The sequence below is a fragment of the Pleurodeles waltl genome, chromosome 12, assembly GCF_031143425.1.
Source record: "Pleurodeles waltl isolate 20211129_DDA chromosome 12, aPleWal1.hap1.20221129, whole genome shotgun sequence".
Lineage (NCBI taxonomy): Eukaryota > Metazoa > Chordata > Amphibia > Caudata > Salamandridae > Pleurodeles > Pleurodeles waltl.
This window is the reverse complement of record NC_090451.1, coordinates 4351111-4361673: the sequence shown is the minus strand read 5'-3', so window position 1 is coordinate 4361673 and position 10563 is coordinate 4351111. Positions and strand designations below refer to the sequence as shown.

Genomic DNA, 10563 nt, shown 5'->3' with positions numbered 1-10563 from the left:
AATTTTTCTTGTATTTGGCTCTTAGCTCAGAGAGCCTTGTGTTGTCAGATTTCCTTCCCCAGCGTGTGTCCTTTAGGACTTCTTTTAATTCTCTAGAGACTTGATTTTTCTGATTATGCAGTGTTTTGTTAAACCATGGCTTTTCTGCTCTGCCGCTCTTAACTTTGTTTTTTGTTTCTATGACCTAAATTGGGAGACTTTTTTTGATGGAAAATGTATTCATTAAGGAATCACACAAGTGCGTCCTATCGGTCACTCGTTCTCCTAGAGGATGATTTTCTTGTTCCTGCATTCTTAGTGTTTCTTTAAGCTCATTAATTGTGCCAGCACTGCGGTACACTTCTTCCATTACTATACCGAGGCCTGGCCCCTTCCATTTAAATTGTTTTGTGTCATAAGTCACTGGGGCTGAAATTATGATATTGGCAGAGGGTAGCCTGTTCCATTCATTCCGGATCTTAATGAGTTGTGGGAAGTGATCGCTCTCAGTGCGTTCTTGGATCCTATATGCTAAAACCAATGGCAGTGCAGTTTCATTGATAAATGTAAAGTCGATGTTAGATTTTTTTGTGCCACTTAAGAAGGTTACTTGTGCGGATGAAGCATCCTCAGGAAGAGGAATCAGGCAACGCAAACACAGGGTTTCAAGCTTTGAGTTAGTGTATGTTCCATTTAGAGGTTTTGTGCTGCACTTTCTCAAATCAAGGTTGAAATCGCCAGACAGAATGAGGATTGCGTCCTTATTTTGCTTCTGCAGCATTTTTACAATGCTGATCAACGTTTCCATATTTTCTCTGTTTTGCATTTTATTAGGATGATTATATACATTGATCAGTAGTAGGGTTCTGTTGTTGCCTAATGGAGCCCAGTGTTCCAACATAGTTGGTAACAGCCAGTCAATGCCCAGGTCGATCTGTTTGATCACCCAGTTGATTTTCGTGGAGCAGTATGTTGTAAGGCCCCCCTTGGGGTGTCCGTGACTTTGAGGTTGTTTTGCAGAGACGTCTATCCCTGAATGTCCAGAAATGTGTATTGGCTCCATGCACCATGTTTCCTGCAACATGAAGATTTCAAACTGCTTTAGGAAACTCAGTGCCAGCTTATTGGTAACCAGGTTTTTTAGACCACAAGTGTTCCAGGAGCATATGGGGATATTGTAGGGAGTTGGCTCTGTATGTACTATTTCAAAGTAAGAAATAGCATGCACAGTGTCCAAGGGTTCCCCTTAGAGGTAAGATAGTGGCAAAAGAGATAATTCTAATGCTCTATTTTGTGGTAGTGTGGTCGAGAAGTAGGCTTATCAGAGGGTAGTGTTAAGCATTTGTTGTGCACACACAGGCAATATAAGAGGAACACACACTCAAAGACAATTCCATGCCAACAGGTTTTTGTATAGAAAAATATATTTTCTTAGTTTATTTTAAGAACCACAGGTTCAAGATTTACAAGTAATACTTTAAATGAAAGGTATTTCACTTAGGTAACTTAAGAACTTTGAATCAGCAAAATAGCATGTACAGTTTTCACAAAAATGGCAATAAGCTTTTTTTAAACTAGACACTGCAATTTTCAACAGTTCCTGGGGGAGGTAAGTATTTGTTAGTTTTGCAGGTTAGTAAACCACCTGCAGGGTTCAAAGTTGGGTCCAAGGTAGCCCACCGTTGGGGGTTCAGAGCAACCCCAAAGTTACTACACCAGCAGCTCAGGGCCGGTCAGGTGCAGAGGTCAAAGTGGTGCCCAAAACGCATAGGCTTCAATGGAGAAGGGGAACCCCCCGGTTCCAGTCTGCCAGCAGGTAAGTACCCGCGACTTCGGAGGGCAGTCCAGGGGGGTTTTGTAGGGCACTGGGGGGGACACAAGTCAGCACAGAAAGTGCACCCTCAGCGGCACGGGGGCGGCCGGGTGCAGAGTGCAAACAGGCGTCGGTTTGTAATGGAGTTCAATGGGAGACCAAGGGGTCTCTTCAGCGATGCAGGCAGGCAAGGGGGGGGCTCCTCGGGGTAGCCGCCACCTGGGCAAGGGAGAGGGCCACCTGGGGAACGCTTCTGCACTGGAGGTCGGATCCTTCAGGTCCTGGGGGCTGCGGGTGCAGTGTCTTTACCAGGCGTCGGGTTCTTAGAAGCAGGCAGTTGCGGTCAGGGGGAGCCTCTGGATTCCCTCTGCAGGCGTCGCTGGGGGGGCTGAGGGGGGTCAACTCTGGCTACTCACAGGGTCGTAGTCGCCGGGGAGTCCTCCCTGTAGTGTTGTTTCTCCGCAGGTCGAGCCGGGGGTCTCGGGTGCAGACTGCAAAGTCTCATGCTTCCGGCGAGAAAAGTGTTGTCTTTATTGCAAAGATGTTTCTTCTTTGGAGCAGAGCCGCCGTCCTAGGGAGTTCTTGGTCCTTTTAGATGCAGGGTAGTTCTCTGAGGGTCCAGAGGTCGCTGGACCCTGTGGAACGCGTCGCTGTTGCAGTTTTTCTTGAAGTGGGGAGACAGGCCGGTAGGGCTGGGGCCAAAGCAGTTGGTGTCTCCGTCTTCTCTGCAGGGCTTTCAGGCCAGCAGTCCTTCTTCGTCTTCAGGTTGCAGGAATCTATCTTGCTAGGTTCTGGGAGCCCCTAAATACTCAATTTAGGGGTGTGTTTAGGTCTGGGGGGTTAGTAGCCAATGGCTACTAGCCCTGAGGGTGGCTACACCCTCTTTGTGCCTCCTCCCTGAGGGGAGGGGGGCACATCCCTAATCCTATTGGGGGAATCCTCCATCTGCAAGATGGAGGATTTCTAAAAGTCAGAGTCACCTCAGCTCAGGACACCTTAGGGGCTGCCCTGACTGGCCAGTGACTCCTCCTTGTTTTTCTCATTATCTCCTCCGGCCTTGCTGCCAAAAGTGGGGCCGTGGCCGGAGGGGGCTGGCAACTCCACTAGCTGGAGTGCCCTGGGGTGCTGTAACAAAGGGGGTGAGCCTTTGAGGCTCACCGCCAGGTGTTACAGTTCCTGCAGGGGGAGGTGAGAAGCACCTCCACCCAGTACAGGCTTTGTTACTAGCCACAGAGTGACAAGGGCACTCTCCCCGTGTGGCCAGCAACATGTCTGGTGTGTGGCAGGCTGGTAAAACTAGACAGCCCACACTGGAAGTCGGGTATGTTTTCAGGGGGCATCTCTAAGATGCCCTCTGGGGTGTATTTCACAATAAAATGTACACTGGCATCAGTGTGCATTTATTATGCTGAGAAGTTTGATACCAAACTTCCCAGTTTCCAGTGTAGCCATTATGGTGCTGGGGTGTTCGTGTATGACAGACTCCCAGACCATATACTCTTATGGCTACCCTGCACTTACAATGTCCAAGGTTTTGCTTAGACACTGTAGGGGCATAGTGCTCATGCACCTATGCCCTCACCTATGGTATAGTGCACCCTGCCTTAGGGCTGTAAGGCTTGCCAGAGGGGTGACTTACCTATGCCATAGGTAGTGTGAGGTTGGCATGGCACCCTGAGTCATTTTCTCCCCACCAGCACACACAAGCTGGCAAGCAGTGTGTCTGTGCTGAGTGAGGGGCCTCCAGGGTGGCATAAGACATGCTGCAGCCCTTAGAGACCTTCCCTGGCATCAGGGCCCTTGGTACCAGGGGTACCAGTTACAAGGGACTTACCTGGATGCCAGGGTGTGCCAATTGTGGAAACAAAGGTACAGGTTAGGGAAAGAACAGTGGTGCTGGGGCCTGGTTAGCAGGCCTCAGCACACTTTCAAATCATAACTTGGCATCAGCAAAGGCAAAAAGTCAGGGGGTAACCATGCCAAGGAGGCATTTCCTTACAGATTTTTTCTGAGTTTTCATCAGGACCAGTTATGATTGTTGTCGTTTAAAATTTGCCTTCCAGCCTGTTTGACTGTCGAGGGCATACCGATGAAGAACTGTTGGTGCGTGCCGTTATGAAGCATGCTATGATGCTTTACTATAGCCTTAGAACCCGCCGTAGCGGGCTCTACCGGCTATTAAAGGCCCGCTCGGCTCGGGCATTTAACAAGGGAGAGGGACTTTAATAGCCGGTAGATCCCGCTACGGCGGGTTCTAAGGCTATTAGAACATTCTGCCACACAGGGCAGAATGTTCCATTAAAAAAAAAAAAAATGTTCACGGAGCCAGAGGGGATTAATATCCCCTCTGGCTCCATGAGGCTTTGTTCACAGCTGTTGCTGTGAACAAAGCAAACATTGGAATGTTGGCGCTGCGGGCTTTTACCGGCCAGTAAAAGCCTGCAGCACTCCATTGTTTTCAATGGAGCCCCCAGCATTCCAATGTTCTAATATTGTCAAATGTTCCCGATTACTTGGGGAGGTTTCTACTTCCACGGCCCCTTTTAAAATTGATCTGCCCTTCTTTTGTTGCGGTATTAAAAGATTAGTATGTCCGGGCGGTTCTAATTTTTGCAGGACGATGCCCCATGCGCTGAACGTACCTTGATATTCTAGATCTGTTAGGTGACAGATGTGTGTTATAATATTGTAACACCACACCACACATACACAGCACACACAACACAAAGCAACAGAAGGTAACATAACAACATATGATAACAGATATGTTGGTTCACTTAAATGCTTAAGTAGGTTTAGATCATAAGCATGTTAAAAGTGCCTTTGAATATACAATATACAATTGTTCACTTCCACCCCCCTGGGTATCTGAGTACCTCTGGGTCTTGATCCCAACGCTTGATTTTTTGTCTTAAATGTTCAGAGGTGACAAGTTAAAACCATCTGCTCTGTATATGCGAAGATCCTGGAGGGGGCTGAGCAGAATGTGTCAGGAAGGAGAGTAATGCAGAGCGAGGCATGCAATGTAAAAAGACAGGGAGAAACAGAGCCTCAAATGAAAATGTTATTGCACCCAAAGGGTCCTCTCCAGATGGTCTCACTCCTCCAGTCTTAAGGGTGAAGAGCGTTGTATACGTGTTTGTGGTCAGTCATTGTTTAGTCGCTTGAGTGTTTGTGGTCAGTCACGTGAACTAACTCAACGCACCAGTATAATATGCGAAAATAAATCTGAGGGACATTCTAAGAAATCTGCAGAAAGGAAAAGGCCAAAATGCAAAATACATATATACATCTCATGAAGTACCACGCACTGTGTTTATGTACAGAGATCCATAATGTTTGGTTTGAACCCTTCTTGGTAAAAATAGGTTCTCTGGTCTCACATAAATGCATCGCATAATGTGTGCATTACCGCAGAAATATTTCTGCTGAATCACATATTTTATCAATAATGACAGGGCTGTAGAATTTCACTAAATAAAAAGGATTAAGGACTCTTTTCCGTGTGAAACAGTAGAGATCCCAGTGGAAAATTAGTAGGCCTGTAACTCTGTGGTCCAAGGTTCGAAGTCGTCCTCTGCTAGTCATTTTGACTTCCAGCACCATATTTTCATTTAACAGTTCATGATTAGTTCTGTATTATCTTCCGCTGAAGGAAAACGTAATATTTTATTTTCCACTCCACAAGTGGAAAGAATGATTCATCATATGCGGCTATAGACTTATACGACAGCGCCATCTACTGTCTATCAATTGAAGTATCCAACGCATTGTTTAGATAATAACTAGCAATGTGGGGTGAGGTAAGGCTGCTACTTCCTGTTAATGTAATACAGAATTGTGGCATAGCATTATTTTTGTTGCTCAATGCAGCTAAAACACTTGCATTTTTCCCAAAGGGTACATTATAAATGATGCGAAGCTTCTAAGTACACATTAGAAGCAGGTTTCCAGGTAATCTATGAGAGCTTGGTCCACATTTATGTTTATATAAAACAAGAGTTTTTAAATGCAATTATTTTTTTAATTGAGAAATTAGGGTAAATTCATGGGAGTCAATTTTGGAGTTTAAAAGAACAACTTTTTGACCCCGACGTGATTTGAACACGCAACCTTCTGATCTGGAGTCAGACGCGCTACCGTTGCGCCACGAGGTCTACTGTTCTGTTCAACAGGATGACTTAAAAGTGAGCAAAATGATTTCGTGCTCGTCAAACTTTCCAGAGTAATTAACGAGATTAAAGTACATGAAGCTATTCTACAGGCCTGGCACTAGGTCACTCTAAAGTAAACATTTACAGTCCATTCAATAACACAGACCATCCATGCGATATGTATTACTACATTTTCATGACACCCTTGTACTTGCTTTGTTGCTGGCGCTGCTAATTTATAGTCCTGTCAAGTGTGACATAGACTATGAAAAACACATTTCTTGTATCATCAGCAGCGAAAGATCAGACATTTGTAACACAAGTCAGCCGAGATCCCATAAACTCAGCAAACAGAGTTTTTTGTTAATATGCCACTCTCCTCGAGGGCACAGAGTCAGAACTCTGCCTCCTTGGCCACAATTGTTAGTAGCTTTGCTTTGGTGGGCGCACTGTTACTGGGTAAATGGGAGAGTCACGCATGAGTCCAAGTGGAGAGATGATTTTGGAGTGAACTGTGTCAGTGGACATCACTCAAGTGTGTCACGGAGAATACTCAAATAGCGACAGAAAATGCTGCCAGCCCCGAAATATCCTTGCACAGGGATACCTTGTTGAAGTTGCTACTCGCGCTAGGAAATTCTCCTCCTTAACTTTTCAGTTAATTTCAAGTATTTTCTATCCTTTGAAGGGTGTGGCCCCAGGAACATCACAATGGTATCTATCAACAGTGCAGCAGGTGCAGTGGCACTGAGGTTGTTGAATTTGAGCGGACCACTACATCCCAATTAGGCTTTTTGCTACTTAACCAGAGGACATGTATGCATTTCCCTTGCTTGCATGAGGGCACCATGTACCCTCACTGCACCACTGGCCAAGATATCCATTGCGAAGGTTTGTACTAATGTTTAAGTCAGGCAAGGAAGGAGTGCACATGACCTAGATTTTGATAGATGATATCACAATTAATAAAAATAAGTTAGATGACTATGACTAGTGGGAGAAAAATGTGAAACAGAAATCTATAGAAAAAAAATCACTGGCAGATTGAACTTGCCACTTTTCACGACTGTATTCCACTTGTTGGATTTAGTGGAATTTTCGAGCTATTGCACATTTTGTGCTCTTTCAAACCCCCACTGTGAACCACCACGAAACACCATGAACCACCAACTGCAAACTACTAATCAGAACAAGCATTTGCAATTCTATAGGTCTTGCATTTTCTTGAGTTTGAGCTATTGGCATTGTAAATTCATAACTGGACTTTCCTTGCCTAAACGTCTGAACAGAAATTGGGAAATCAGGCTGGAAAAGTATTTTCTTTTTGTTTTAACAGAATGAAACATCTTGAAAGCCTAATTGCCTTCCATTTCAACAAAGCTCGAATGAAGTTAACAATAGCAGAGCAGCCTGAGAAGATTTTTTTCTCCCAATAAAGGAGGTAAGAAATGCCCTATGTGCTATGTCGTGAGAGCTGGCAGGGAGGGGCCCTTGAGAAAGAGACTCAAGATGCATGTGAGGCTAAGCAAGATTCACATTATTGCTTCTAGGTTTAGCTACATTGTACCAGAAAGGGCATATTGTGGCTTTCGTGAACAGTGAGCTAAACAATGGTGTGTTTCTTTTTTAAAATAAGCGTATTTTAGGACCCGGAGGTAAACGAGGACAGCACTGGAATAAAGCCAAAACAAATGTCAGCGAAATGGGAGGAGGTGGGAGGAATGAAATGCTGCAACAAAACGCAGGTCGCTACCAGCCTAAAACGCCCACAGTGAAAAGGGAGTACCAAAGAAATAACAAAAATAGTCAGTCCCAGCAACAGATAAAGAAACCAAAGTGGATCAGTACAGTAGTTGGTCACTGCTCTGAAACAGTACAAGGAGTGAGAAAAAGGCAGAACTGACCACTAGCGATTTTTAAAGGACACTGCAACCAACAAATGAAATTGCTTTAAGCCATAAGAAGTATTCTAAAAGTGTACACGAGGCCGATGGCTTACGCTCGACCAAAAAATGGCACAAAAATGGCAAAAAAAGGGGGGGTGGCCTGACGCAGAAGAATGTGGCAGCTAAGCCTGGTCCTGGTGTGCCGTCTCCCTGATGCCATAAACCCTTCAGTTCTTCAGATCTGAGATTCCCCACTGAGGCCCAAAGCATGAGGATAAGCCTTCAGATCGTGTAGAAGCAAAAACTGAAGCCCTACAGAGTCTCACTGTACACTATTGAGCCTTACACCCTGCCCGACAGCCAGGCGCCCGCCACCATGACCGCTCTCGTCTGCTCAATATGGCTTGGACTGAACCCCAAGATGTAACACAATTGCGTGGCTCATTAGTGCATAAAAGTCGCTGTCTCATCTCTACATACACCTGACACAAAAATGAGTGCCTCCCCTGTATATTTTGCCTAGCACGATATGAGTGCTCTCATCTTAACAAACCACCTTTTGCCATATGATTCGCACCAAAGGCCGACCATAAATGAGCTTTTAGCCCTGAGCTGCTGGTGTGGTAACTTTGGGGTTGCCTTGAACCCCCATCGGTGAGCTGCCTATGCCCCAGGACTGAGACTTGTAAGTGTTTTACTTACCTCCTAATCTAACGTTTACTTACCTCCCCCAGGAAATGTTGATTTTTGCACTGTGTCTACTTTGAAAATAGCTTATTGCAATTTTTACAAAGGCTGTACATGATATTGTTTTCATTCAAAGTTCCTAAAGTATCTAAGTGAAGTACCTTGCATTTAAAGTGTTTAATGTAAATCTTGAACCTGTGGTTCTTAAAATAAACTAAGAAAATATATTTTTCCAATATAAAAACCTATTGGCCTGGAGTAAGTCTTTGAGTGTGTGTTCCTCATTAATTGCCGGTGTGTGTACAACAAATGCTTAACACGACCCTCTGATAAGCTTACTGCTCAGCATTTTTGCTACACTCAGCGGCTGCTCTGAAATCTTGCGAGTCGCGTAGGTCCATTGGTGTATAAGCGGCTTCAGAGTTTACACCTGCCGGCTGTGCGACGACTGCCTCTGGATCAGGGTCCTCCTGAAAGCCCATATCTTCATAGACTTGTGAATTCGGTGGTGCAATACAGTTTTCATCATCTTCACTGTCGATGAAGTTGATTGAATCATTTAATTAGTCTTTCGAGGCTTCGCGGCCGTCGCCTTCAACCTTAATAGGGGATTTCAGTTGCGGCAAATCCTAGAGGCTGAGCTTTTCAAGCCGCTCGCAAACTTCCTTTTGAAAATTGGTAACGTTGGAACCCCCCTCTGTAGGGGCAGCCAGCTGTGCATTCTCATCCACACCGGAGGTGTTAGGGACCGATAATATCTATTGATAGTGTTCTGGGCACCTGAGGAGGCGGCTTTTCTGGTGAGCGGACTGTATCTCTTCATAATGCCTTGACAACCTATTTCAGAAATGGTTCTCGGTTTGGCGTGCTGCTCTGGCCGGCTCCTTATATGTATTCAATGGTTCAAAAAGGGCGTACGCCTCTACAACATAGCGGTCACATGCTCACCTTGACGGCTCTGATACGTTGAGGGGTTACACGTAACAGTAACCATATGTCATGACCTTTGCAGCATTTGCCCAGCCCCTCTTTTTGGATTAGTTGGTAGGGTGGAGGTTTGTCATTACAACCCCAATGCTCTGCCCTGCGAGGTGGCCCCCCAGGCAGCCACTCGGTCCTGAATGTCTGACATGTCCACACTTGTCCTCTTAGGCCATGAAGCATGCTGCACACCTGCACAGCCGCCATTTCACACAGTCCATAGACCTACACACAAGGGACAGCATCAGGGCACGTGACTAACACAGCATCACATCATGTCACAACCCACGTGACTCACCTACGTCATTACTTACGTCATCACGGGGCAGGGTACCCACGTCATTGCCTACGTGATCACGGGGCGGGCACCTGTCAAAAAGTTTGATGGAAGGTATCCCCTTATACAACTGAGGGGCAACTTCCTGAGACAGTCAGATTGTCCTCGCATTCGGTAGAAATGTAGTGAACTATAGAAGTTTCATATTTAATAATCCAACCACCTCTACTAAAGAAAGCGGCCAGAGCTCTGATTTGACAACCGGTCTTTTGTGTTATTCATGTGTCAGATTCTCTGAGTTTCTAAAGCAATTTCACCTTAAATAAGAAGATTAATCCGTTCAGCTTTGCTGCCCTCTGACAACGAAGACTGAAAGGACAGGGTTTTAGCTATCAGTATCTTTGCAGCACTGTTATGTTTCAATGGCACCGGTGATACCAGCCACAAGGTTTGCACTGTCACCCCTAAAGTCTTTAGTCATTGAGGGTCACCTGACATAAGCTTTCAAGGTAAGTCGAACAATTAAATTTATATTTTTGTTAACAGCATTTTCTCACCAAGCCTGAGCGAAGTTTTATTACACCAGCAAGATCTGCGAATTTCACACCATGCAATACTCACAGAACTTCATGAATTTCATCAGTGAGAAATTAATTTCTCACATTTTTTTTTTTTTTTTTTACAAATGAGAGACAGCAAACTACTCCCCTCGCTAATCTCACAGTCGTTTAAGCACAATAAATCCACTATACCTCACAGCATTATAACACATTTCTGTGAAACAAT

The 10563-nt window shown here is 45.1% G+C and overlaps 1 non-coding gene across 1 annotated transcript; it reads right to left on the bottom strand.

Annotated features, from left to right (window-relative positions):
- Positions 1-5877: 5877 nt before the first annotated feature.
- TRNAW-CCA (transfer RNA tryptophan (anticodon CCA)) lies at positions 5878-5949 on the bottom strand. Its single transcript has one exon. It is a non-coding gene; the product is annotated as a tRNA-Trp (tRNA).
- Between the last annotated feature and the right edge of the window lie 4614 nt (positions 5950-10563).